This window comes from Chrysemys picta, chromosome 1 (assembly GCF_011386835.1).
Source record: "Chrysemys picta bellii isolate R12L10 chromosome 1, ASM1138683v2, whole genome shotgun sequence".
NCBI lineage: Eukaryota > Metazoa > Chordata > Testudines > Emydidae > Chrysemys > Chrysemys picta.
Window position 1 is genome coordinate 325142237 of NC_088791.1, and position 27353 is coordinate 325169589.

Here is a 27353-nt window from a genome sequence, read left to right on the forward strand (position 1 = left end):
GCATAAGCACTGCTGCAACTTCTCCCAAATATTTGCTTATGTCTAGAGTCAAACTATAATTTCTTTTTTTTTAAAGTTTTGACAAAACTGTATAAGTTTGTTTCACTTTTATTTTCTACCAAGAAGTGACACAATTATTCTAGGTCTAACGGTCTTACAGAGACAAGCAGATCAGCACAAGAGCGGCATCAATACTGTGAGTTCCTGCACAGCCAATCAAATACATCAGACTCAATGACCTTTTCCCCAAGAAGATAGTAACTTTCCATCTACAGAGAGACCCCGTGGGATAACAAACTTTCATCTTCGTTTCATGGGGCTAGTGGCAAATGGTTAGTCAAGCCAGCTTCTACTGCATTGTTTCTACTTTTTATATCTAATCCACATGAGGTAGATAACCTTTAACCAATTGCAGTTGAGATTCCCTATATTTTTTTTATATCGGTCCCTGAAAGACAATTAAACATAGGATCAGTCTATGAAACAGAGCAAAATTACTTTTCGGGTGCGTGTGTTGGGGGCGTGGACGTGAACGCTCAACGTATATTTCAAATTCAACCACTGAATCTGACCATTACATTAAAATGTTTGAATTTATTCCTGAACATTTGTCTAATTATGTGACCTTTTCTATGCAGCACTGCACTCATACATTAAAGAGCAGGAACAGTGTTCTGCATCTCAATGCTCCTGGGGATCTGAGAGTGCCCACAAACTGCCATGGACATCTTTATTAATTAGACCTCTGCTTAAAGTAACAATATCATGTATTTCTGTTACAACCAATTGGATATATAATGCATTAGCCTCAGTACAGTGTGGTCAGGTGCAATCAGAGTTACAGCTCCATTTATGAGTCACCCACGATCAAAGATGTTAGACTAAAAAGTCTGTCCTGAGAAAACCGAAATTCATGTCTTGTGCCTTTTGTTTTTAACAATTGAGTTTCCATTGCCAAGATCATTCTGTGTTGTGACTTTTTTTCTCTGCTTGTAAAAAATAGTAGACTAAATGTCCTATAACCTACAATCTTATGTTTATGTATGTAACTAACAAAATGCTGATCTCTTACTCTGGTGTAAATCAGAAATAACTCCATTGATTTATTAGAATGACTCCAAATTTACACTAGCATAAATTGCTCCAAGGTGACACAATAGCTCTGTCTCCCATACCTATGCAGCTGACATTTCTAACTATAGTGACAGGTACGATAGTAGCTTCTGCAGTGCAAACACTTCTCTGAAGACGATACCAACTTGTTTCACTGTGGTCTGGTCCACACTACAGACTTACATCGGTATAACTATGTCACTTACGGGTGTGAAAAATCTACACCCCTGAGCGACACAGTTATACCTACCAAACACTCAGTGTAGACAGCACTACATTGGTAGGAGCATCTTCATTACAGTGCTACAGTGGCGCCGATGCAGCATTTTAAGTGTAGACCTGCCCTTAGATTCCATCATGATAGAATTATAAGGATCATTATGTAAAATACACAGTATCTGAATGCAAAAGAGTGTCCTTAACTAGTTATTATCATCCTTGTGTTTCTTTATTTAAACCTTGAATAACTGAGCCTTGCATGCCATAAATCTTCCTTGCTCTTCTGCTGGTATTGGCCACCAGTTATCATATGATAATTTATATTCACTGTTTAGCTCGAGTAGATTTAAATCAGTAACTTAGAGCAGTGGTTCTCAACCAGGGGTCCAGGGCCCCCTGGGGCACCGCGAGCAGGGCCAGCGTTAGACTCACTGGGGCTCAGGGCAGAAAGCCGAAGCCCCACCTCATGCGTCTGATGCCCGGGACCCTGAGCCCCCCGTGATCCAAGGTTGAAGCCGAAGCCTGAGCAATGTAGCTTCAGGGGGCCCCCTGTGGTTTAGGACCCCAGGCAATTGCCCTGTTTGCTACCCCCTAATGCCGGCCCTGGCTTTTATATGCAGAAAACAATTGCTGTGGCACATGTGGGCTGTGGGGTTTTTATAGCATGTTGGGAAGGCTGAGAAAGAAAAAGTTGAGAACCCATGACTTAGAGAACAAAGGCTCCATACTGTAATGCCAGTCCTCTAACTCAACCAAGTCTATGGTGCATCAGTTTACAGACTTTGCCAAGCACTATATGCAGGAGATAGAGGCCGTAAAGTTATCTAAGAGCATGTTCAATTTGAAGGATCTCTTATCCTTTGCTGACACATTATTTCTCCCTTTCCACATTATTAGCCTTATTAATCAATGCTTTAATTTATTAGCCATACAATGAATTTACACCTCTGATTTCTATAACTTGTGCTATATTGTTGCTCGTATTATTTAACTATATAAAACAGTTGATATAAAAGATGCTATTTAAATGCAGCTGTCTTAGTTCACGATTCCAACGGGTAATGTAATTAGAAATGTGTGCTAAAGATACTGCTGTCCAGCTTCTCTTTTCAATTATAAAAAAGCAACTATTGTGACAAAGTTCCTCCTCTATCTTGGTGGGTCCTGCGCTTATTGGCGGATTTTCTTGCCTCAGAGATTCACCATGTGGGTTGGGGAACAGCCCAGAGACCTTCCCCTCTGGAAGAACCCACAGTCCAGGTCAATTGGGAGGTTTGGGGGGAACCCAGGCCTGCCCTCTACTCCGGGTTCCAGCCCAGGGCCCTGTGGACTGCAGCTGTCTATAGTGCCTCCTATAACAGCTGCATGACACCTACAACTCCCTGGGCTACTTCCCCATGGCCTCCTCCAAACACCTTCTTTATTCTCACCACAGGACCTTCCTCCTGGTGTCTGATAACGCTTGTGCTCCTCAATCCTCCAGCAGCACACCCTCTCAGCTCCTTGCGCCTCTTGCTCCCAGCTCCTCACACTCGCACCACAAACTGAAGTGAGCTCCTTTTAAAACCCAGGTGCCTTGATTAGCCTGCCTTATTTGATTCTAGCAGCTTCTTCTTAATTGGCTCCAGGTGTCCTAATTAGCCTGCCTTAACTGGTTCTAGAAGGTTCCTGATTACTCTAGGTGCAGCCCCTTCTCTGGTCACTCAGGGAACAGAAAACTACTCATCCAGTGACCAGTATATTTGCCCTCTGCCAGACTCCTGTACCCTACTGGTCTGGGTCTGTCACACTATTAATGCCAGAAGGGCAGAGAAGAATTTGACCCAGGTATCATGCATATTATTGTTAATATTTCAAATGTGTCTTGCACAGATGTGGTGCAACTGACAGCCTCCTTACTGTACAAATGATAAGAGCTGATGATGGCCTGCTTAAGTAGGCTGGAATCTTCTAAACCTGACTTATTACTATGACAAACATTTTAACTGGGACTATCTGGTGACTGGACCTCCATTAATTCAGGGTATGTATTTCTCATATTTTTTCTCATTCAAACAAAGTAAAGCCTTGTGTGAAACTATTGCAAAGAACACATCAGAGACTAGCATACCAAATATATATATGCTCCTAAATATCACAAGTAGCAGATTCAAGGTTCTTTGCAGTTATTGACCAAACACATCCCATTATAAATACTACAAATCTGGAAGAACTGAAGCTAGTAGATTTTTTTCAAATGTTAGGGGAGGGGTGTTTTTTTTTTTCTCCTTTCAAAATTATGTTGCTATTTTCTTCTCATTTAACTAACCTCAAGCTCTTGAAGCTTGTTTCAAATATGTCATGGGGTGCTCTACTCACAGCTTGTGCCTCCTCCTCACTGTTCTGGGGATTAACTCTGTCAGGCCATTGCCCCTTCCTGCGGTTGCACTCCATCACTCTGCGGCCTCCCTCTCACTCCAGGAGCTGCAGTTTTCCCTTTGTGACTCAACCACTATGTGGTTCTCCCTTCTGAGGTATCAGAGTCCCTCTATACAAAATGGCAGTCTTCCCTTCATTGCTCTGACCATGGCACTCTTCCAGTGGCGGGTAGGAGAACGCAGGCCTGCCTTCTACTCCAGGTTCTAGTCTAGGGACCCCATCTCTAGCAATGGTGGCCTGGTCACTCACACAGCATATTGTTCTTTCCCTGGACTCCTTCCTACAACTTCCTATTTCTCAGCTTTACCTTCTGGCTTCGCCCCCTCCCCCATGTTTACTAGCCCAAACTCCCTCCTCCCGGGGAGTAACTGAAGGCTACCTGACACCAAACACAACTCCCTTCTCCTGCAGCTCCTTTTCAGCTCCCTGGCTTTACAGAAGCCCTGTGTGTTCCTGCACAGCTGAGCTTCCCCTAATTAGGGCCTTCCTCTCAGCCTAATTATCCCCCCAGCTTGCAGCCTATTAGGTTAATTGGCCCCTTTGGCCTACATTAACCCCTTCAGAGCAAGCATCGTGGACATGCTGTATCACACCATACTATCGCTTTACATTTTTCCTTTGGAAATACGGACACCTTTTTCAAAGTTTCTATATAACATCAGTCCAAAGCCATTGTAGGAATCCACCTTTTTCTTCCATGATAAACTCAAGTTTTGATATGACATATTCCTGACCTTATTTGCATCATCACCATCCCTATTCCTCTGATGCTTTTCACCATTCAGTTTTATGTGACTTCTGGAGTCGTATTGCCTTAATTTTCTCTCTGCCTCAGGGTTTCTCAGTGTAAAATGCACTAGAAATAGAGCACATCTTCCCTCACTGGGACATTTAAAATTAGGCTGAACAAAACACTAGAGAGAATATGGTAGAGAATCTTCCTGCCTCAGCAGTGACAGGGGCTGTAATGCCTAAGGTGTTCATCTCTGACCTCTAGGATTCTGATGTTTCCTGTAGCCATTGTCAGCTTCCTCTACAGGGCTTGGCATTCCACCATGTTTCTTACTATAAAAACAAAGATTTATCAGACAGCTCGGCAGAAGTGCTAAGCATACGGCTGCTGTCTGATTCCATAACCAGGTGGCTCGGGGCCCTTGCTGTGGGGAAAAAAAAAATCTTGAACTAGGTGAAATTCATAAGGGATCTTTCCTGACAATTCTGGACTTCCAAATTAAGTGCACACCGCTTGTTGATATTTTAGGAGTCCCATGAGAGACTTTGCTGGGAAGGATGATTTTGATGATAAATGCAATGTTTTAAAAGGAACATTCAGTATCATGACCGAGTTCACATTTTTCTTGACTTTAGGAAGCCCTTTGACAGTCTGTGTAAAGGGGTTTTAGCAGAATGAGAAGAGATTCTTGAAGGAGAGGATACTGGAACACTATGTTAGCTTTCAACTCCCTTAGTGAGGCTCAGGGCAATGGGGAATTTGCAGTGCTGGAAAGACTTATCATGCTGATCATAATTGTCTTGTTGTACGACCTCCCCATCCCACCCCATCCCACCATCCTCCACCCCTAATTGCTGTTTGTTGTATTCATCTGTTGTCTCCTGTCTTATACTTAGATTGTAAGCTCTTTATTATAAGTTTGTACAGCGCCTAGCACAGCAAGCCCTGATCCCTGATTAGGAACTAGCACAATACAAATAACCAATGGATAGTCCTTTCTGGATTCTAGTAATTCCTTTTTAAAATTGTTTTATCTGAAAGTGTAATGAGCTATCATGTGAGCAACCATACTGACAATTCTCATGATTAATGTATTTTATTTACTCTCAAGAAGGGGTACAAAGGCAGGCATTTCAACTCTCCATGCCACCCCATCATTATGCTTCAACTCTGACATGGAGGGAATACCTTAAGGGGTGAAAGTGCACTTCATTTTTCTATTTATTGAATGTAGGCTCTCTTTTCAGGTTGCCAACAACAAGTAGGAGTGGCTTTTAGAAATAGCCCGCATGGGTCTTTGCCTAGGACTGACATCTAAAGCAGCCTCCTGGATAGTACTTAAACCAGCAGAGCCATGTTCCCGCAGGTCAGTCCTGAATGTCTATTTTCCAGCTGTGAATTTTTGCCCTCCTCATCCCCCACAAAAGTGGTGTCTCTGTTTCAGTCCAGTTAGACACGCTGGCTATCTCTGTGTTTCAGTTGCAGTCTTGAATCCTATGCTCCAGCTGTAATAGCATCTCACTTAAAGCCAGTGCATGCAACCAGTACTAAGGAATTTGGGACACATTTGGGAACAGATTTTATTCCTGCTGTGTATGACTGGGCAGAAACAGGGCACTTCTGGAAAAGGAGATGACTTCCATGGGCAGCTGAGCTGGATGCATTGGTGAAATGAATGGATCAGGAAACAATGGAAAACAAAAGATTACCTTTTCCTAGAGCCCCATGACCTGTTAGAAACTGCCCTGGAAATAAAGAATGCCACATATATTTGTGCTACAGGATACGTATCCATTAAGAATTGCACTGAGACTATCCACCACTATAAACTATCAAACAACCATGAGTAAGTAATGACAAGGACTAGTTGTGAATTTTTCAACAAAATGTTTTTGTCTGAAAATGCGGATTTATCAAAACTGAAACTATTCACAAGAAAGGGTCAGTTTTGATGAATTTTCAATTTCTAATCATTTTAAAAAGTTTTGAAATTGTTGAAACATCCCTTTTTTCTCCATTTTTTTTTAAACACAAAGTTCCATTTTTTGGTTAGAAGTATCTTTTTGTTTCAAAATGTAAGTTAATTTATAGTTTAAAAAAAAGTAAAAAAAAAAAGATCAAAATTGAAAAAAATGTTTTGAAATGATCAAAACAAAAAATTCAGTTGATGGAATCTGAATGTATTTATTTACTTAATTTGGGGGAGGGGACCTTCAGTTTGTGAAAAATTTTGAGAGTTTCTCACCCAACTCTAATTATGACTTCTCAGTTACTACCAGTGCAGACCACATTTTGTTCCCCATCTGAAGTAACTCATTCATTTCCATCACTTGATAGCCCTCCTTTTTACCTGAGTTTACTCTGTCAACTGGGCTTGTTGTTTTAGAACTTCATTTTTCTCTGATAATCCTGCTGCTTTTCCATATGCATTGATTCAGATGCTTAACCCTGGATGACAAACAGTTTTGCTGGTGGTGTGGGTTTACAATTATATGTATTGCTTTATCTGGCCCTCATGAGGACATTAGTAGTTCTTTAATTTTCTTCTTCCCTTCCAGCTTCCTGGAAGGTGACCTGTAACTGCAATCTATTATAAATTAATAACAATAAAATAATAATAATTAATAATTAATAACTACTTTACTATTGTATATTTTCATGCATGATTTTTCTTAGCATGTTGTTAAATGTGGTTGGAGATGTCCTTTGAATGCTTTCATTTGAATATCAATGGTTAAAAAATCCTGTTGTATTTTGCCGGTTAATATGCAACTGGATAGTATATCTACTGAAACTGGTAGAAGGTCAGGATAGAATTGTGTAGCTCGTACTCCATTTACTTCTCTCTTTAGAACTGGTCAGGAATTCACATTTTGAAATTTTTGGGGGAAAAAAGGACCATTTTGACATATTTGAAATGTAAAATTCTGTCTTTTAATTCAAAATGACTTTTCATTTTGTAATTTAAATTAATTTATGATAAAAAACATTTAAGGTCCAAATAAAAAAAAAACCTTTCAAAAGTGTCAACATTAAATGTTTCGACTGATCTGATCCATTTTATTTTTTCACTTAACAATTTTTTTTTGACATTTTCCTTTTTGAAGTCTCAAAAATTCACACAGGATGGGAAAACTGTTTCCAAGCTCTAACCCTAACGTGTATGTGTTTTATGATTATATTGCCTTTAACTGATTGTTAAAACATACACACACACAAACTATATTAAAATAACATTATTAAGGTTGCAGAGTCAAGCACTCTACATTTAAGAAATGCCAGTATTAACAAAGACTGTGTAAACTTACTTCACCCCCTTGTGCATATGCATTATTTTATGGTATTTAATTACATGATAACATACTATTTTCACTACCTCTAACCCCAAGTGTCTAACATTCAATTCCAAGTTCTGTAGGACAGTGTGTTCTAGTGGTTATAGACACTTGTGCCTCTGGCCTGTCTCAGTCCTCTTGTGCTGCTATCTGTCACACCCCGGCTTCTATCCCTTCCCCCTTCTCTTTGCCCCTCCTCCTCCTCGGCTTCATCAATCCACTGGCTTCTGCAAACTCTCTCCCCACACCTCCTACTCCTCACTCCTCTGCATTCTAGTGTGGCTGCTTCCACTTCTACTGTGCTGCCTGTGGAGTGGGCACCAGCCGGGGGCACACTGAGAGCGTAGGAGAGACAGTCTTCCTGCTCTTAGCTCCTGTGCCAGATGGCACAGCAGCTGCTGGAGGCAAGGAGGAGCAACTGCAGGGAAATTCCTGCTCAGTTTCTGCATCCCGCGGCTGGACTATGCTCAGTGTAAACAGAGTCCTTGGAGAATATAGCTGCCAAACTCTGATAAAAACAACGAGGACTCCTTGTGGCACCTTAGAGACTAACAAATTTATTTGGGCATAAGCTTTCATGGGCTAGAGCCCACTTCATCGGATGCATGGAGTGGAAAATACAGGAGCAGGTATAAATACATGAAAGAATGGGGGTTGCTTTACCAAGTGTGAGGTCAGACTAACGAGATAAATCAATTAACAGCAGGATACCTGCTCTTGTATTTTTCACTTCATGCATCTGATGAAGTGGGCTGTAGCCCACAAAAGCTTATGCCCAAATAAATTTGTTCGTCTCTAAGGTGCCACAAGGACTCCTCATTGTTTTTGCTGATACAGACTAACTGGCTACCACTCTGAAACTCTGGTAAGTCTCTAGTGAGCATGAGTGAACTGAGATTTTTGCAGGCTTATAACATGGCCAAACATGGGCACATCTTCACAGACATAACAAAAAGTTTATCTCTGATACAAAGGTGATCTCCCTGTGAAATTTCAAGACTCTGCACCAAAGCATGAAGGTGCTAGAGCTTCTCAGTGAAACTGTTGTAAGAAAATTTTTAAATACAGGTAAAACAACATTCTTTCCCCTAACCAATGTCTCTGAAATGGCTTAATCATTTTAGCTGAACCCTTAAAAAAAGTAGCCTGAGGCAAGCATCCAGCATGAAAAATTTCAGCCTGAAAATAGTTCAAGTTTGGCAGAGTTATAAGCAACATACAAAACAGGGTCTTTGTAAGGAGAAGCATAAGTGGTGGGGTGAGCTCTGCCTGTAATATATATACAATATGAGGTCAGAAGCTGCTGACCTCTGCTAAGGTCGCCAAAAAGATGAGATCTCATAAAAAGAAACGTAAAAGTGGTAAATATTTGCAAACTTTATAGTGTAGTGTTCCTTAAAATACATGCTTCTCAAAGAGAGCAGAATTGCTTATTTCACAGAGGAATTCAGTGTTGCAGTTGCAAATCATGTTTCAGTTTGGTCTCCACTGGACTGTCTTTGATGACTTAGAAGATGCCTGGGATATTTGCTTTCACATTACATGTTAAAACATTGAACTAAGCCATGCTCTGAGCTTGGTAAGAGAAGTTATAACTGGTATGTAGCTGAAGGGAGTTAGGTGCCCAAATCTCATTGATTTTCAGTGGAAGTTTGGTCTTTTAGGTCTTTATGACTATCCCAACCTGTGAGTTTACACTTCTCACACAACAAACGGTAAGTTTACCCCAATAAATATTTATACAATGGCATACAAGAATATTTTTTTCCAGATACTGCTTTATTGGCCCAAAGCAGATTGCTCTATTTTTACTTTTCTTACGTCACTGTTTTGTTGCCCAGTCACCCACTTTTGTGAGATCCCTTTGTAACCCTTCACAGTCAGCTTTGGACTTAAGTATCTTGAGCAATTTTGTAGCGTCTGCAAACTTTGCCACCTCACTGCTTACCCCTTAATCCAGATCATTCCTTATCCCTTTTTCCAGTCTGAAGAGCACTGTTTCCAGGACAGATCCTTTCCAAACCCTGCTGTTTACCGGTCTCCACTGTGAAAACTTGCCATTTATTCCTATCTGTTGTTTCCTATCTTTTAACCAGTTATTGATCCAATAGAAGCCTTCCCTCTTATCCCATGACCTGCTTTGCTTAAGAACTTTTGGTGAAGGACCACTGGATCATCTTTTTCCAGACACTTGTTGACCCCTTCAAAGAATCCTAACAGATTGGTAAGGCATGATTTCCCCTTACAAAAGCCATGTTGACTCTTCCTCAAAATATTTGTATTCATCTATTTATCTGATAATTTTCTTCTTTATTATAGCTTCAAACAATTAGCCTGGTACTGAAGTTGGGCTTACTCACCTGAAATTGCCAGAATCACCTCTAGAGCCTTTTTTAAAAATCGGCATTACATTAATTATCTTCCAGTCATCTGGTACAGAGGCTCGTTTAAGTGATAAGTTACATACCACTGTTAGAGGTTCTGCAATTTCATCTTTGCGTTCCTTCAGAACTCTTGGGTAAATACCATCTGTTCCTCAAAACTCATAACTGTTTATCTTTTTTCTTCTTTCCAAAACGTACTCTACCTCAGTCTGGGACAGTTCCTCGGATTTGCCACCTAAGATGAGTGGGTCAGGTGTGAGAATCTCCCTCACATCCTCTGCAGTGAAGACCAATGCAAAGAGTTCATTTAGATTCTTCACAATGGCCTTGCATTTGTTGAGTGAGTGCTCCTTTAGCACTTTGGTCGTACAGTGGCCCCTTTGGTTGTTTGGCAGACTTCCTGCTTCAGATGTACTGACACAAAATAACAGCAACTTTTTTTATCTTTTGCTAGTTGCTCTTCATATTCTTTTTTGGCCTGCCTTATTATATTTTTACACTTGACTTGCCAGAGTTCATGCTCCCTTCTAGTTTTCTTGACTTCCAATTTTTAGAGGATGTCTTTTTGTCTCTAATCGCCTCTTCTACTCTGTTGTTTAGCTATGGTGGTTTTTTTTTTTTTTTTTTTTTTGGTCCTCTGGCTGTTTTTATTTATTTTATTTAATGTAATGTAATTTACTTTATTTATTTATTTATTTATTTGATTTGGGGGCATGCATTTAGTTGAAGCCTCTTTCTATTATGGTGTTTTGTTTTGTAAAAAATCTCCTTGTAGCTTAGAGGCATTTGTCTCTTGTGACTATTCCTTTTAATTTCCTATCTAGGTTCCTCATTTTGGGGTAGTTCCCTTTTGTGAAGTTAAATGCTACTGTGGTGGTTTTCTTTGGCATTTCCCCCCCAAACAAGGATGTTAAATTTAATTATATTATGGTCACTATTACCAAGCAGTGCAGCTACACTCACCTCCTGGAGCAGACCCTGTGCACCACTTAGAACTAAATCAAGAATTAATTTTGTTCTGACCCTCTCCCTTTAGAGGTATAGGAAGTTTTTCTTCAAGTACTGATGAGAATGAGATATGTCATTGTTAACTTTTTCCAAAGTTGGAGGAGATCTGAAAAGTTAGAGTGGAAAAAGAAAAGTAAAAGAAAAAGGGAAATGTGGGAAAATCCTATGCAGTCTTCATTCTTTTTTTCATTCAGTGGCCAAAAATGAAAAAACAAGGAAGGAATAGGAGGGAAAAAATTGTTTTTCAAAAATTAAATCAAAATTTCCCCATGAAAGTTTTCCATTCGGTATTTTTCAAGGCAAGGAAACAGGTGTTTTTTGCCACCTTTAACTCAGGGTAGGTTCTGTTCTTTCTTGTCTGTCTGGAAAGTGTCTGAGAGCTCTAGCTATCTTAGAGTTTTATATTGCTACTGATCACAATAGTATCTGAGTGCTTTCCAAGTAAAACTAATAGCAATAGCAAAGTTCCTAGTGGACTTCATGGAGCCAGAACTATTCTTTAGTCATTTTTGTATTAATTATTTAAGTAATTAATTAATTTTAAGTGGTTTGGGAGTAAAAGAGGATTTGAATTGCAAATATCACCGATGGAGGAAAGGCTTTCTCAAAAAGGAAGGCTTTGCAACATTTCCTAATGATGGTCAGCTCCTGGTTTCATGACTGTTCCATAGCTGATCGCCTCAATAGAGAATGATTTAATACCAGCTCTCACATGCTTCATCCTGGGCTTTGTGATACACATTTTTCCAGAGGCGCACAGCTGTTGCAGTTGTTTATAAATCAAAAACCGGCAGTGGTGTGCTGTCTGTGTATGTAAGCCATGCATTGCATGCCCCAGGATTGGCTGTGCCTGTGGAACTTTTCCATCCAGCCCCTCAATACCCCTGGAGGATGCCATTATGTATTTTTAGTCAGGCATATAATTCTACATGCAAAATGGCATCCTCCATGTGGCATGACCTTGCACGTACCTTATGTCTGAGGACATGCTGCATGGAGGACACTATTTTGCATGCAAGTGTAGAATTGTATTCCTGACTAAAAATGTACCAGGACACCACTGAAATTCGGTCTTTAATGCAGCTGGGTCTTGATCCATTAATTGCTTTGAAAATTAGGATCAAGGTCTTAAACTGACATCAGAATCTGACTGGGAGCCAGTGGAGCAACTTCTGCAGAGATTTGAATGTGATGGGGCCAAACTCAGTTAGCAGTAATGGAGCAGATAAGACAGTCTAATATTCTATAGATATATAGAGAGAGGAGTGTAAATGTTCTATCCAATTCAATAGGACTTTGCCATAAAGGGCCCTCTTCCCTGCGGAATTCGGTAGTCTCCCAATTCTTGTGTACTTCACCTGCAAAAAATGCTAGTTATCCAGCTTCAATGTATTTCACCTTGACTTTGAGCAGCTTCCTCTGCCCACAATGTAGTCTACATGAAGAAGAAATTCCATTCAACCACTTGCTACTGCCCCTCAAAAAAAAAATGAAACTCTGTGATATTATCTAAAGTTAAATAAATATTAAACTTGTTTTAATACACTGATGTTTTTTTCATCACTGACCTTAAATTAGCAAGTGGCTCAGTAAAATAATAGTCTGAAGCAAAGGCAGAAATTGTGGAGTAAGGGAAAATAGGCAGTGCAAGACATTAGACAAAGCTTGGTTAGTTTTGCAAATTGAGCAGTAAAACTTGTGAAATGCCAATTCCCACCCAAAAAATCCTCTATAGCTTTTCAATAGAAATAAAAGGCCAGATTTTGGCTGGAGTTGCACTTATGCACATGCATCAGCAAAAGCACAGTGAGCAAAAAGCAAGTACAGAATAAAGAGCTAACTGCAAGGTTCTGCCCATGGCAAAAATTCATGGAGCCCCAGTGAGGCAATCAGGGAAGGGCGCAAGTTGAAAGGGACAGTAGACATGGTCTCCTTACATATACATGTTCACAGATACAGTAGCCCTAATCTAGACAATGACACCTATGCACTGATCCCTTCCACACAAATCGTTCCTACTCCAAGCAAGAAAATCATGTTAATATAAACTGGGACCTGATTCTTCCATCCTTACAGTGTGCAGCACCTTATTCTGCAAGCAGTTCCAATCACTGAACAGAGCAAGGTACTGAATATGAGTAAGGGTGGTTTAATATGACCCCTTGTATTACTTTAAGAATTCCTTTCCTATTAAATTACAGGGGTAGCTTGTGGCTTCAGGCACAGCTCAAAGCAAGGGAGGGTGTCTAAGCTGCACTACCCCAGGAATAGCAGCATCAGGAGGTGGTGTGCTTCAGACACGCCCGCAGGCTCATTTTCCTTCCTGCTTTCTGCTTGCTCCAGGAGAGTAGTAATTTGCTGCTAGCCAATGCCAGCAGCAATTTACATCCCCCACACCATGTCAGTTGTAGTGGTTGAGGGTTCAGCCACCCACCCAGTCCAATGCAAGGATAGAATAACAGTCATGAAGCAACCATTTACTCCGGTGGGCCTAGACCAAGGGTGTCAGGAGCCTGCCCAGGGGGTTCTTTTTCCCTTTTCCCTTCCTGTATGGACAGGAAGTTCAAGGTACAATCTAGCCCAAAGGAGCTATATATTTAATAACTACAGTTTCATTGACTGTATTATCTCCATCTATTAAACATTTAATTGGGACAAGACCAGATTCAAGTTTGGGGTAGCTGTTTCTCCCTTTTATACAACCTACCTTTGAAAAATACAGAAACAAATGTAGATAAATACTGGTGTTGTGACAGGGCCATATTTGCTGCTGGAATTATTTGTCAGAAGCTTAGGGTGGGGTCAAGTTAAAAATATTCCATTCTTTTACCAATCAGAAAGACAAAAACAAGACTTCTGATTTCAGTGTTTGCCAAAAATGGGCCCTTTGTGCATTTTCAAAAATCAATAGTGAAGTATGAGGCATTGTAAGCTCCATCTCCACAAAAAACAAAACAAAACAAAACATCCCATGCTCCTGACACTCTTAGGTCATGTTTAGGTCTTACATCTTTATTTGTCATGACATTTCACCCATATCCCCCAGAAGATTGCAGAAAAAAGGGAGAGTTCTCAGTTGCACTGAATAAGAATACAGAAGTTACAATGAACACATTAAGAATCAATAGTACCTACTATTCATGTTAGGTGTCCTGGTTAATGCTGTGCAAAAATTCCTATCCTTAATTTACGCCCAGAGATGCAGAAGTTTTACCTCAGAGATGGTATGTGAAATCAGACATAAGTCAGGGACTCTATCTGGCTGCTTTGAGTTGCTCAGGCAGTTCACAGCCACCATAACTGAGCAGCGGGGGATTTCCCTGATGCAGGAGGATCCTTGCATGGTGTAAAGCTGGTGTAACCACCCACTCATACACTCCTACCCATGCCAATATATGGCAGATAAGGGGTGTGGCCAGAGTTTGTTGCACTCTGCCAGTCTGGTGCTGGCATAATAGCCTTTAACAGACCATGCCTGATGGCATGAGTTATCATAGCCTCTAGACTGCTCTAAATTATGCTGGGAGCTGAAACAGTCCTAATGAAAAAACATTAATGGAAACATTGGCTTAGAGCTGCCTTCTTGGTTTCTCCCCCTTCCCTGGTTCTGTGCTGAGCACAGCTAAATTGCACCCAGGAATAATTTTATTTTAACCTGATTTATAAATGGGCTAAGTGGGTAAATGACACACAGCTACTCTGCAGATTGTAAAGTATTTGAATGAAAAATTGGAAACATTTGGTAAATTAAATGCCTGAACTTATTGACACTTGTACAAAACTGAAATATTATGATGCGGAAAAAATTAATAAATTCAAAGCACTTTAATCTGCTTAAATTTTATTATGGTTGATTTGTTTTTAATCACTGTAAATAATCAAGATTCATAAGAAGAGTCAAAGCTTTTGCTTAGTTAAAGAGATGTATATCTTCTTATAGCCTACAGAGCTGGGCCTTTCAAAATCCCGATAGCGCCATTTCTTAATTATAATTCAAGCCACTTAATACCGCAATAATTGCTGTAAAGTTGCTCATTGATGACTGTTCCTTTTGAAGTACAGTACAAGTTTAAGATGCCAATTATGCAAGATTTGGAATATCTCCAAGAGATTTTGTCTTTATTTCTTAGATTCCATAGAGTTTAAATTCAGGTGGGACCATTAAATCATCTCACCTGACCTCCTATAGATCACAGACCATTCAATTTCACCCAGTCTCCCATTTGTTGAGCCCAGTAACTTCAGTTAGACTAAAGCATTTCAGCCCTCCAGAGATTAAACTGTTGTGTACTACCCGGAGAGAATAGGTGAGCAGGGCTGCCGAGAGTGGGTTCGGGCCCCGGTGAAAAAAAATTTTCAGGCCCCCAGCAAGGGCGGACCGGCTAAACAGGGCTGACGAGAGGGGGGGAAGCCAGGCCCGGAATTTTTTCGGGCCCCCCAGCAAGGGCAGACCAGCTAAACAGGGCCGATGGGCGGGGGGGGGGAGCCGGGCCCTGGGCCCCGGGCCCCCTTCTGGACCACCAGGCCCCAGTAATTTGTACCGGCTTCCCCCCCTCTCGTTGGCCCAGCAGGTGAGACTGGGGCATCACCAATACCCAAGAGTCTTGCAGTGACAGAGAATTGATGAGGAGGGATCTGCTCAGGCGATTCATGCTCCGTGCTGTGGAGGAAAGTGGAAAAGCCCTTTTTATATGTGTAGGCTTCCAGAGTGGCATCCCAGTGCTAGGTAACAACCAGTTATAGCTGTGATATGACATCATTGCTGAACTTACCACCTTCCAAATGAAATGGCAATAATACAAAAGTTGGAAACATAGTCTTTTAAAATGAAAGCTGAGGTACTCATGTAATAATAGGACTCCAGGAGACTTCAGAAAAACACTACATGACAAGGCTCATCATAAAAATTATTAGAGTTGACCACACTGGAAATATGATTCTCTTTACTGCAGGAATTATTGTGTGAAATCCTTTGATCTGTGTTATGCAATGGTCCCCTCTGGTCTTAAAATGTCTGAATCATCTCTGTTGTTATGATGCAAGTGGTAATGAAATGCAAGTTACTGGAGTATTGAGATATGAACGTGTCCATAAAAGGGGTTAACCATACCTAATCATAACAAAGGAACCTCACAGTATCATAGAATCATAGAAATGGATCATCTAGCCCCCTACACTAAGGCAGGATCATTTGTGCCATGTTGGTATACTCAGAATAACCATTAAGGGTGCTGGGATGTGTATGAACTCTCTTTCTGGATGCAATATCCCAGCCCAAATGGAACCAAGCCATGCTTGATATTCAGATGAAAAGAGCAGTAAAGTATGGGGAAATATGACTTGGTTTGGGGGTTTCCAGGCCAGAGTTTTGGGCTAAGAGTACTGGAAGTAAAAGCCAGAATTGGCTGGTAACATTTGTGATTAAAAAAGGTGTTGGACACAGTGTTGTCTTAACTGAGCTTCTGCATGTGGATTTCTTGTGTGCAGTCTTTGCTGTTCTGTTTGCCATCTTTGTTCAAGATGAACAAGACTGGTGTACACACAGTGAATGAAATAGAGTAGGAGGAGTAGCCTGAGTCACTCATTCCCAAAGGAACTGACCCATTCAAATGTCTCAGGCTCAAACTTCCATTTGATAAACCGGACACTGTTATTATTACTAAAACTATAGCAAAGTACATTGTGATCAGAATGACTTTCTATGCTGGCTTGCTTTGGTGACCTTTGTTATGCAGGAAATTAGATTAGATATCACAATAGAATCATAAAATTATTGAAATGAAGGACTGGAAGGGACCTCGGTAGATCATGTAATAGTTCTTTCAAATCTTAAAATATATGAATCTGTAAAACCTCAAGAACTCAGCAACATTGATCACCTATTGGTTCTGAGCAGGATGGGGTCCAAACCAAAACTCAACATTCTGCTATCTCAATAATTTACCAAATCCCATACACCTTGAACTGTCAGAGTTGGGACTCAGATCCAGAGTTCAAAGCCTCGCCTCGCCCCCCTCCCCCCGTTTGAAAGTGTATGGAGCCAAAGTTTTGGCTATATCCAATTTTCACAGATTTAAATATATAATAAGACGTACTCACCTACCTTGGCCAGGGTTATTTATTGCTGTTAGGAACGATGGCAGAGATTCTGCATGCGGGGAGGCTACACCCCGGAAGTCCCAAACAGAGCCCCTTTCTGACTCTGGGCAGCTTTTCCGGGGCACACAGTCCCATCCACTTGTCCTGCCAGACAGCCTGCACCAGGAACACAGATGGGGCACGGTCAAGGGCTAGAGTCAGCAGGGGGCCCTGTCCAGCATGAAGCCAGTACTCACAAGTGCATCTTTCCATGCCCTTCCTGATCCTGGCCCTTCAGTGCTGTGAAGGGAAAGCAGATGGGGTCACACTCAAGGGCCAGCGGCAGGAGGGGAGTGGAAAGATTCACCCATGAGTACCAGGCTCCTGCTGGACAGGACCCTCTGCTGACTCTAGACCTTGAGTGTGGGTGGCCCTGTCCATTGAAATCTGGGATAAAAGGCATCCCTACTGATTTATTACCAGACAGGCAATTTTCTATTTAAATAAGGGACGTCCCTTGCATCACAGGACTGTTGGCAGCCCTAGATATGAGGAATCACAGGCCTCAAACCCAGGCTCACAGGCAGCGCACAGGCCATGACTGGCACCCAGGCCCTCACCTGAGTAACTACAGAAGGGTCCAGGAAAGGGTTACCTCACAGAGGGCCCTACCCCCAAAAGTTCTCAGTTGGGGGAAACAGCCAACCATCACCCCCCCCACACACACACACTGGCTAAGGAGTACTATGTAAACCAGGTAGTAACAACAGGAAGTTGCCCAAGCAACTAGAGGATTGCTGGGTTGGCTGCGATTATGAACTCCTCCTGCTTACCTGACTCCTGAGCCCTGCATTCCTGCCTGCTCCCAGTTCCTGCTTCTCCGCCTGCTCCTGGTTCCTATTCTCCCATCTCAGACCCCCATCTACTCCCAGGTCCTGCTGTCCTGTCCTACTCCAGGCCCTGTGCTCCTCCACCTTACCCCTGACACTGCCTCTGGCTCTGACCCCTGGCTCGGCACCTGCCTCTATCTCTAGCTCTGACCTTCAGCCTGGTATCTGACACTGTCTTTGGTTTGACCCTGTGCTCTGACCATTAGGATTGACTCCTGCTCTAACCATTAGGCCTGACCGCCAACACCCATGCCATTGCACAGGGGATCTCTATTCACATTAAAAACATTACTTGACTAATCCTCACAGGACCTCTGTGAGACAGCGAATACTGTTGTACCCATTTTACAGATGGGAAAACTGAGTCCTGAATAAATCCCCAGGAAATGATATACAAAGTCCACAATAATATACTCATACCAGTGGCATCATATTTATTTGTTCTTGTTATTTGTATTGTGGTAATGTCTAGCAGCCTGAGTCATGAACCAAGACCCCCATTGTCCTATGTGCTGTACAAACACAGAACAAAAAGACAATCCCTGCCCCAGAGAGTTTGAAATCTAATTATTTTCAAACCTGGCTTCTAAATTTACACCTTTACTCTCCAGCCATTTCTTGCCACAAATAATTAAATTTGCACCTTGACTTCAATGAAACTTTGCATGGGTGTGCAGATCTTCACTAGCAAATCCAGTAGCTGAATTCAGGTTCCTAAATTTAAGCTTTTTGGAGTGACTGCATCTTTTTTTTTCCAGTTTGTGGAGATCCTCACACACTTTTGGGCACTATAAAATAATAAGCTTCAGCAACAAAAACTAAGGGAATTATATGCAAAAATGCTACACAGAAAATCCTATTTTTGATACAATGTAACAAAATAAATATTAATTAACTATGTAAAAATAATAAATCTTTATGCTCATGTTAATACTGCAGAGCAGCAGTAATTGTGTCGATAAAATCATTTCTAGAAAATATTAACTAATTAAAACTCAGATGATTTCAATAATGTGCATCCTCACTTTAAAAAACAACATCATGTCAAACTGTTTTGCAGATTGTAATTCATATTACTAATTAACCATGAAAATGTGCATTGTGAAAAACCTGATAGAAATGTATATTGATGGTGGGGATTTTTTTGCTTTGGAAACAATTTTTTGTTTTTCAGCTCTGATTGTATTTTAGCTGACTGCTTTTAGAGCCCACCATTAAAATTGTGAAAGAGTCTGGTTCCAAACTATTGATCTAGAAAAAAAGACAACAGTCAGATGCCAGGCATTTCAAACTCCCTTGGTAATAGAGGCCACTATCATGGACTGAGTGGTGAAACAATTGAGGTGTTGAGTCTGCCAGCAGAAAGAATGTGCCTAAATCAGAATCTATAATGGCAGTGAGGTAGACAAGGTGTGACAGATCTACTTTCTTAACGAAAAGGTAGAGTCCCTGTGGAAATGGGAAGGGAGGTCATTGTGTCTGCCTGCCACCATAGCCTAAAACCTCCTGTCCAAATGCTTACTGGATAAGGCCTTCTGAATACTGCAGTAGCCATCTTCGGGTTGCCCAGTTAGGGTGCTCCAGCTAAATTTAAACATATTCGTTTGGGTGCTTGTTTGGTCACTCAGTCAATGTAAATCTGTCAGAGCTCTGTCATGTGTACTGTATTACATCTAGCTGAATAAGCTTTGGTTCCATTATTAGTCATAGGTGGGAGGATTAGAAGGAAAACTGTCACTTTTATCAAGCTAGTATAGCTTTTTACTCTTTATGGATATTGTAGGTCAAGACCCTTTCATGGGAAATAACCTGGGAAACAGAAAGAACTGAAAGCGACAAATGTAGGACCTTTCTTTCACAAGAGTTGTCAGTAGATGAGAGAATAGTAGCAGGAGGTATCTCAGAAAGGCCAATGTCATATAGCTGTTAGAAGTTGGATCTTGGTTCCTGGACTAATTGGGTCAAATTCAACCCCAATGTCAGACGAGGGATGAGTTTGGTCTAATATTTAGTTGTGTTGGTGATGGTTTTGATTTCACTTGTATTGCACCTGCAGTATACAACAGAAATTCTCTCAGTGTCTCTCTAAAAAATTAAGGTAAACCAAATTGACTTTCCAGGTGCTCTAATTAAGCTTGTGCATGGACTAAAAGTGATGTGTCAAGCTACTGTTTATAAGCATGTATGCATATAATTTGCAATAACATGGTCCCTCTGCCCCATATAAAGTGTTTTCATTGTGCGTATATACCAGTCCTGCTGAAAAACTTCAGGGAAAATAATCAAAATAAGTAAATCAGAACATTCCCTGAAGTTACACCATTGAATTCAAGTTGTCCAACCTACAAAATATAAATCTAAGGGTCTGATTCTGATCTCAAACCATCTGAAGAAGTCAGGTTTTTTACTCACAAAAGCTTATGCCCAAATATATCTGTTAGTCTTTAAGGTGCCACTGGACTCCTTGTTGGTTTTGATCTCACACTGGTTACTCTTAATTTGCACAGGTATGAGATAAGAATGAGAATTTCCATTTAGTTTGGCGATCTGGGCCATCAAGTCTGAATCTCTGGGCTGTATTCCTCTTGAGTACTTCTAGAGAGAACATCTCCATCCAAAAATATATGTGCAGCTCTCAAAAAAATAAACATTTAAAACAAATGTTAAATTCTTCCTTTTGGATGGTGGAAGGGAATTCCTTACTTCCTTGTTGGTTTGTTGCTGTCACAAAGCCAGTCTCTCATATTAGTTGCAGATGGTATGGCAAATTAGTCCATTGAAATGAACTTAATGTTTGTTGGCTTTGGGCAGATATACACTTTATGGAAATACACTTCATCGGTTACTTATACAAATTGGAATGTGGTTATAATGACTGTCTGTCTCAAAATAATGGCATGTATTGCAAAATACAGAATAGATACACTTTTTTCCCCTTGGAATTACATCTTCCAAGAAAAATGTCTTGCCACAAATAAACTATATGTAGAAAAAGTCTGTCTTCATTTTTATAATAAACTATTCAGAGGACTCATCAAAGCATAGAAGATTGTCTTTTTATTTGAATGACTAAATGTCACCCTGTTTATTCATCTTCCTTCCAGTGTTAATGGATGGTTTAATGATAGACCCTAGATTACTGTATTTATAGTTGATTGTGCTTTTATCAGCAAGCATAAAGTGCAGGTTTTCTATAATTATATAATTTTATTAATTATCACTAGAATGATACACTAAAATTTGAAGCTTGGAAAATAAGCAATAGAAATGCTGTTTACTGGTTACAATAAAACCCAGCAAGAAATATAGCTATGTATTATGCCCCTAATGAATATGGCCCATGAAACAGTTATAATTCATTTCACAGTCTTCTGTTATTTCTGTGATTTATAGACTTTAAAGAGATGAAACAATAGATAAATCTAAGCTCATTAGATTTTGTTTTACCCTAAAAATAAAATCAGTCAGGTAATCATTCAGTCCAACCAATGGTCACAAATAACACTGGTCTACAATTTTTGAGAAGTCGCCTGCTTCAGAGAAAAAATGTGCAATTTATTATGTATTTTGATGTGCTGAATTCAAATATGACAATTAAAACAACTGATTGGCTACTGTTTCTAAGATATTTAAGTTTTTACATTTTATGTCTAGGTATATTGTGTAGATAGTAGAGTTTTAATCATAAATTGTAAACCAAGGTCTTTTCATGTGTTTACGGTTGCTTTACATGATAATATTTCACCTGCTCTGTTTATGTAACACTTTAAAAATCAGCAAAAGGGTTATATAAATAAAAGTTATTATGAAACAAAGGGCAAAAAAATGTATGTACATAGTTCAGTCCTATTCAGTGTCTACTCGGCGCTTCTTGGCTTGTCTCTTGTATTCATTAAATGGAGCATCTCTTGTCACTGTCCAGCAATAGTCTGCAAGCATTGATGGGCTCCATTTGCCCTGATAGCGTTTCTCCATTGTTGCAATGTCCTGGTGAAATCGCTCGCCGTGCTCGTCACTCACTGCTCCACAGTTCACTGGAAAAAAATCTAGATGAGAGTGCAAAAAAAAGTCTCTTTAGTGACATGTTGCAACCAAGGCTTTTGTATGCCTTGAGGAGGTTTTCCACCAACAACCTGTAGTTGTCTGCCTTGTTGTTTCCAAGAAAATGTATTGCCACTAACTGGAAGGCTTTCCATGCCGTCTTTTCCTTGTAGGGTGACCAGAGTAGCAGTATAAAATATCGGGACGGGGGCGGAGCAAAAAATAAGCGGGGAGGGGGGGTAGCAAAAAAAAGAGTTTTAAAGGGGCCTGGGGCATTAGCAGGCCCCAGCCCCGCGTGCTGCCCTCCCCGTGGAGCCTCCCGCCCCCCGGCCCGCCACGGGCATATGCGGGGCACGGTGGGTCCGGGCGGGGGCAGCGCGGAGCGGGCAGGAGCCAGGTGGGCGGCAGGGGCCGAATCCCCGCTGCTGCCAGGGAGCCCTGCGCCTCTCCCTCCCACTCGCGGCTGTGGCTCCTTCCCGGCAGGACGCGCCTCCCGCTGCCCCGGCCACATGCGGCGCACGTCCCCTGCGCCTAGTCTCCCTCCCGCCGGGAAGGAGCAGCTGGACGTGCGCCGCATGTGCGCGGGGCAGCGGGAGGCGCGTCCTGCCGGGAAGGAGCCACAGCCGCGAGCGGGAGGGAGAGGCTCGGGGCTCCCCGGCAGTAGCAGGGATTCGGCCCACGCCTCCGCGCTGCCCACCTATCCCCTGCCCGCTCCACGCTGCCCCTGACTGGACCCACCGCACTGCCCCGCGGGCTTCAGGGCTGGAGCAGCCTCCAGGCTGCGCTCCCGGCCCCGGGTGCAGCAGCCCGGGCAGAAGCCCTCTGGCACGGTGGGGGGGCTCACAGCTGAGCCCCCCGTCTCCCTCCCTTGCCAGCTCCCCTTTGCCCGCCTGCCCGGTGCCCAGGTGCCGGAGTTGACTCACCAGCTCCAGGATCCAGGCAGCGCCGCCACCCCCTCCCTCCAGGCTTGTGCCGCCATGCTGCAAGCTTGGGAGGGAGGAGGAATGCTGCGTGGTTGGGGAAGAGGCGGGGCCAGGGCGGGGATTTGGGGAGGGAGACAATGGGAGAAGGAGGGGGCGGAGCCGGGGCAGGGGGGTGCGAGTGCCAGAGCCGAGGACAAAATTTCCTTTTTGTCCAGTGTCCCGACCAAACATTGGTCAGGGCGCGGGACAAAGAAGCAAATATCGGGACACTTCCGATAAAATCGGGAAGTCTGGTCACCCTATTTCCTTGCCACGCAGTGCATGGTCAAATGAATCATCTCGAAGAAGTTCACGAATCTGAGGACCAACAAAGACACCTTCCTTTATCTTCGCTTCACTTAACCTTGGAAATTTTCCACGGAGGTACTTGAAAGCTGCTTGTGTTTTATCAACGGTCTTGACAAAGTTCTTCATCAGACCCAGCTTGGTGTGTAAGGGTGGTAACAAAATCTTCCTTGATTCAACAAGTGGTGGATGCTGAACACTTTTCCTCCCAGGCTCCAATGACTGTCGGAGTGGCCAATCTTTCTTGATGTAGTGGGAATCTCTTGCACGACTATCCCATTCGCAGAGAAAACAGAAGTACTTTGTGTATCCAGTCTGCAGACCAAGCAAGAGAGCAACAACCTTCAAATTGCCACAAAGCTGCCACTGATGTTGGTCATAGTTTATGCACCTCAAAATGTGTTTCATGTTGTCATAGTTTCCTTCATATGGACTGCATGACCAACTGGAATTGATGGCAAAACATTGCCATTATGCAGTAAAACAGCTTTAAGACTCGTCTTCGATGAATCAATGAACAGTCTCCACTCATCTGGATCGTGAACAATGTTGAGGGCTGCCATCACACCATCGATGTTGTTGCAGGCTACAAGATCACCTTCCATGAAGAAGAATGGGACAAGATCCTTTTGACGATCATTGAACATGGAAACCCTAACATCACCTGCCAGGAGATTCCCAACAGCTCTGCCTTACTCTTGGGTAGTTCCAAATCCCTGACAAGGTCATTCAGTTCACCTTGTGTTATGAGGTGTGCTTCAGAGGAAGAGGATGGGAGAAAATGTGGGGCCTGTGACATTGATGACTCAGGACCAGAAGTTTCATCCTCTTCCTCTTCCTCGTCTGACTCAAGTGAGAATGATTCTGGTGCATCAGGAACCGGCAGTCCTTCTCCGTGGGGTACTGGGCGTATAGCTGATGGAATGTTTGGATAATGCACAGTCCACTTTTTCTTCTTTGACACACCTTTCCCAACTGGAGGCACCATGCAGAAGTAACAATTGCTGGTATGATCTGTTGGCTCTCTCCAAATCATTGGCACTGCAAAAGGCATAGATTTCCTTTTCCTGTTCAACCACTGGCGAAGATTTGTTGCACAAGTGTTACAACATATGTGTGGGGCCTACCTCTTGTCCTGATCTCCAATTTTGCAGCCAAAATAAAGGTGATAGGCTTTCTTAACCATAGTGGTTAGACTGCGCTTTTGTGATGCAAAAGTCACTTCACTACAAACATAGCAGAAGTTATCTGCACTGTTCACACAAGTACGAGGCATCTCTGCTCACTTTGGCTAAACAGAAATGTGTCCCTTTGCAAAATCAAACACTGACAAATAAGAGAGCACGACACTGTATGATTTCTAGAGCTGATATAGGGCAATTTGTTCAGCAGAGTGATGTAAGCTTCATTATGATTGAATCATCCATGACTTCTAGGAATAACATGATGCAATTCATATCATGTATGACGCAAGACCAGCTTCAGATTGCATCATTCATTGTTTTGCCTAAAAAGCAAGTACAGTCCAAACCCAGTCATAGATTTATTCATAGATCCAGTCAAAGTTGTATTTTAGTCATTTCTGGTTTAAATTGAGATCCCTTCCCTTTATAACTCACTTATCCTCCGCCATTCCCAAGTCAAGGGTCGTATATACTGACCCAATAGCATATCTTGAAAACTAGAGCCAATCAACAATTTTAAGTATCATTTTCGTTCTCAGTGACCCAGAATTAGTAAAGTTTGACTACATTTATTTTAGAAGCATTTTGGTTGTAGAGCAGTGTAATCCATAATGGCACTTAAAAAAGCCAATGTATTTGCAAAAAGAAGTATATAGTTGCTAACACACAATGTTATTTGCAAAGGATACTGAAAAAAATGTATTTGCATTTGTGTAAATGCTCATTTTCTTCAACATGCATTAGGTCTCACCTGGTTACTAAGCACACATCAATAGTTAATATGCTAGGGACTCCAACCGAACTCCCCTTGAAGTTAAGGGAGTTCTGGTTTTTTTGTTTTGTTTTTTTACTTCACTGGGAATTGGCTAAGGCCCTAAGGGCTCACTCCTCCCCTCAGTGACTATAATGGGAGAACTAGAACCCTCACTATAGAGAAATGTTCACCTTACTATTAGAGCTGGGCAACATTTTCACACAAACCTTTTATTTTTAGTTTATTTTTTGCCACAAATGCAGGGATAGGAGTCGGGGAGTAATTAGGCTGATACTCAGGAAGTTTAATTTTTAAAAAGTGTGTGTATGTTTTATTACATGTTATGCTCCCAGAGCATGATGGGCACCAAAAAACCTCCAAGAAAATAAAATGACAGGGAATCAATACTACTGTGATGTAAGTAGATTATCTGTTCAATTTTTTTCAGTGTACAGTACTTTAACTTGAGAGACGTTCCCCCCCTCCTACCCTCGCCCTGCTGCAGAGAGAGCTGCTATTTTGAGTTAAGATGCTGTTTGCTGCAGAAGCGGCACACACACAGTGTGTGCTATCTTGTGGAGACCTTCCTTCAGGGCTGGATTTAGGGGCAGGCAACCCGGTGACTGCTTGGGGTGCCGGGCTTGGGGGGTGGCAGGCTCGGGGTGCTGTTTTTGTTGTTAGCAACAAAAGGGAAAGTAGAATGTTTGAAGTAACATGTTTCAGCTATTCTGTACGTGGATTCATTTTTCACTAACCTCCTAGAATGTTCTGAACCTTTGTAGAATCTCATAAGGTATTCAAAAGCTTAACAAATGGAGGGGGGGCGCCGAAGACACTCCGCACCTGGGGCACCATTTGGTCTAGGCCTGGCCTTTTCTTTCTTCCCACCATTAAGCAGACCATCCATGAGGTCACATAACAATGTGTTACGTAGCGTGTCTTTACATTTACATTTTCATTTCTGTGTCCTCAACTCTGCCTAAAACCTTATTACTTCTAGGTGTCTCCAATGGTTGTGCATATGTATCCAGCTCTTTTACCTAGTTTCCCAGGTCGATGGTATTTTTTTGATGACATATATAGTGTTCTGAACATCACCCAGATGTTTGTGCAAAGTGTTGCCAGTTCAATGAGCAAGTTAGATTTTTTTTTTTTTTTAGCAAGTCTGGAGCAGGTGCTGGGTGCCAAAATGTAGTCACACCAACCTTCTGCTGTCATGCAGCAAGTCACAGATTCATAATGTCATTTCCAAAAGGGTCGTTACTCTTTGGCATCTCACAAATTGCTCCAGTGGAAACCAAAAGCAACAATAAATAATCCAAGTGTAATAAATCTCCAATCTGGTCATATTGCATCCACTGTAGTGCAGTCCCCTGATACTTAGAGTGATCAGCTTTGCTCTGGAGATGCTGTGAGCCATAGATATATTTTCTAGATAAGGAGTGAGACCTGGTTAATAAAATAAATCAAATAGTTTAGAAACTTGTTAAGTATAAGTCACATAATGACTGTGCTTCAAACCACTACTCTTTTTTCAAATGTTTTTCATTACGCCCAAAATGTACAGATTAACTTGCAAAATGCCCTGGAAGTTCAATTAAATGGGCATAATTCACATTTTTCAGGTTAAATGCATCACTAAGGGCTTGTCTACATTGTGTGGCAATGCACAGTAGAGGGGTGTGAATTCTAATGTGCACTAACTGGCCCATGTTGAAACAGTAGTACATTAACACACAATCGGATCTTTTAGTGCATACCAGCAGGGTCTCTATGGGTCAGTTAGTGTGCAACATGTTTGTGAGCATTCACAACCTTCTAGTGCACATTGCCCCACAATGTAGACAAGCCCTAAGTCTCTGCAATGCAGTCACTTTTCTTTGAATGCTCTTGATATCTCTTCTGTGTATTTTCATCCCAACACCAAT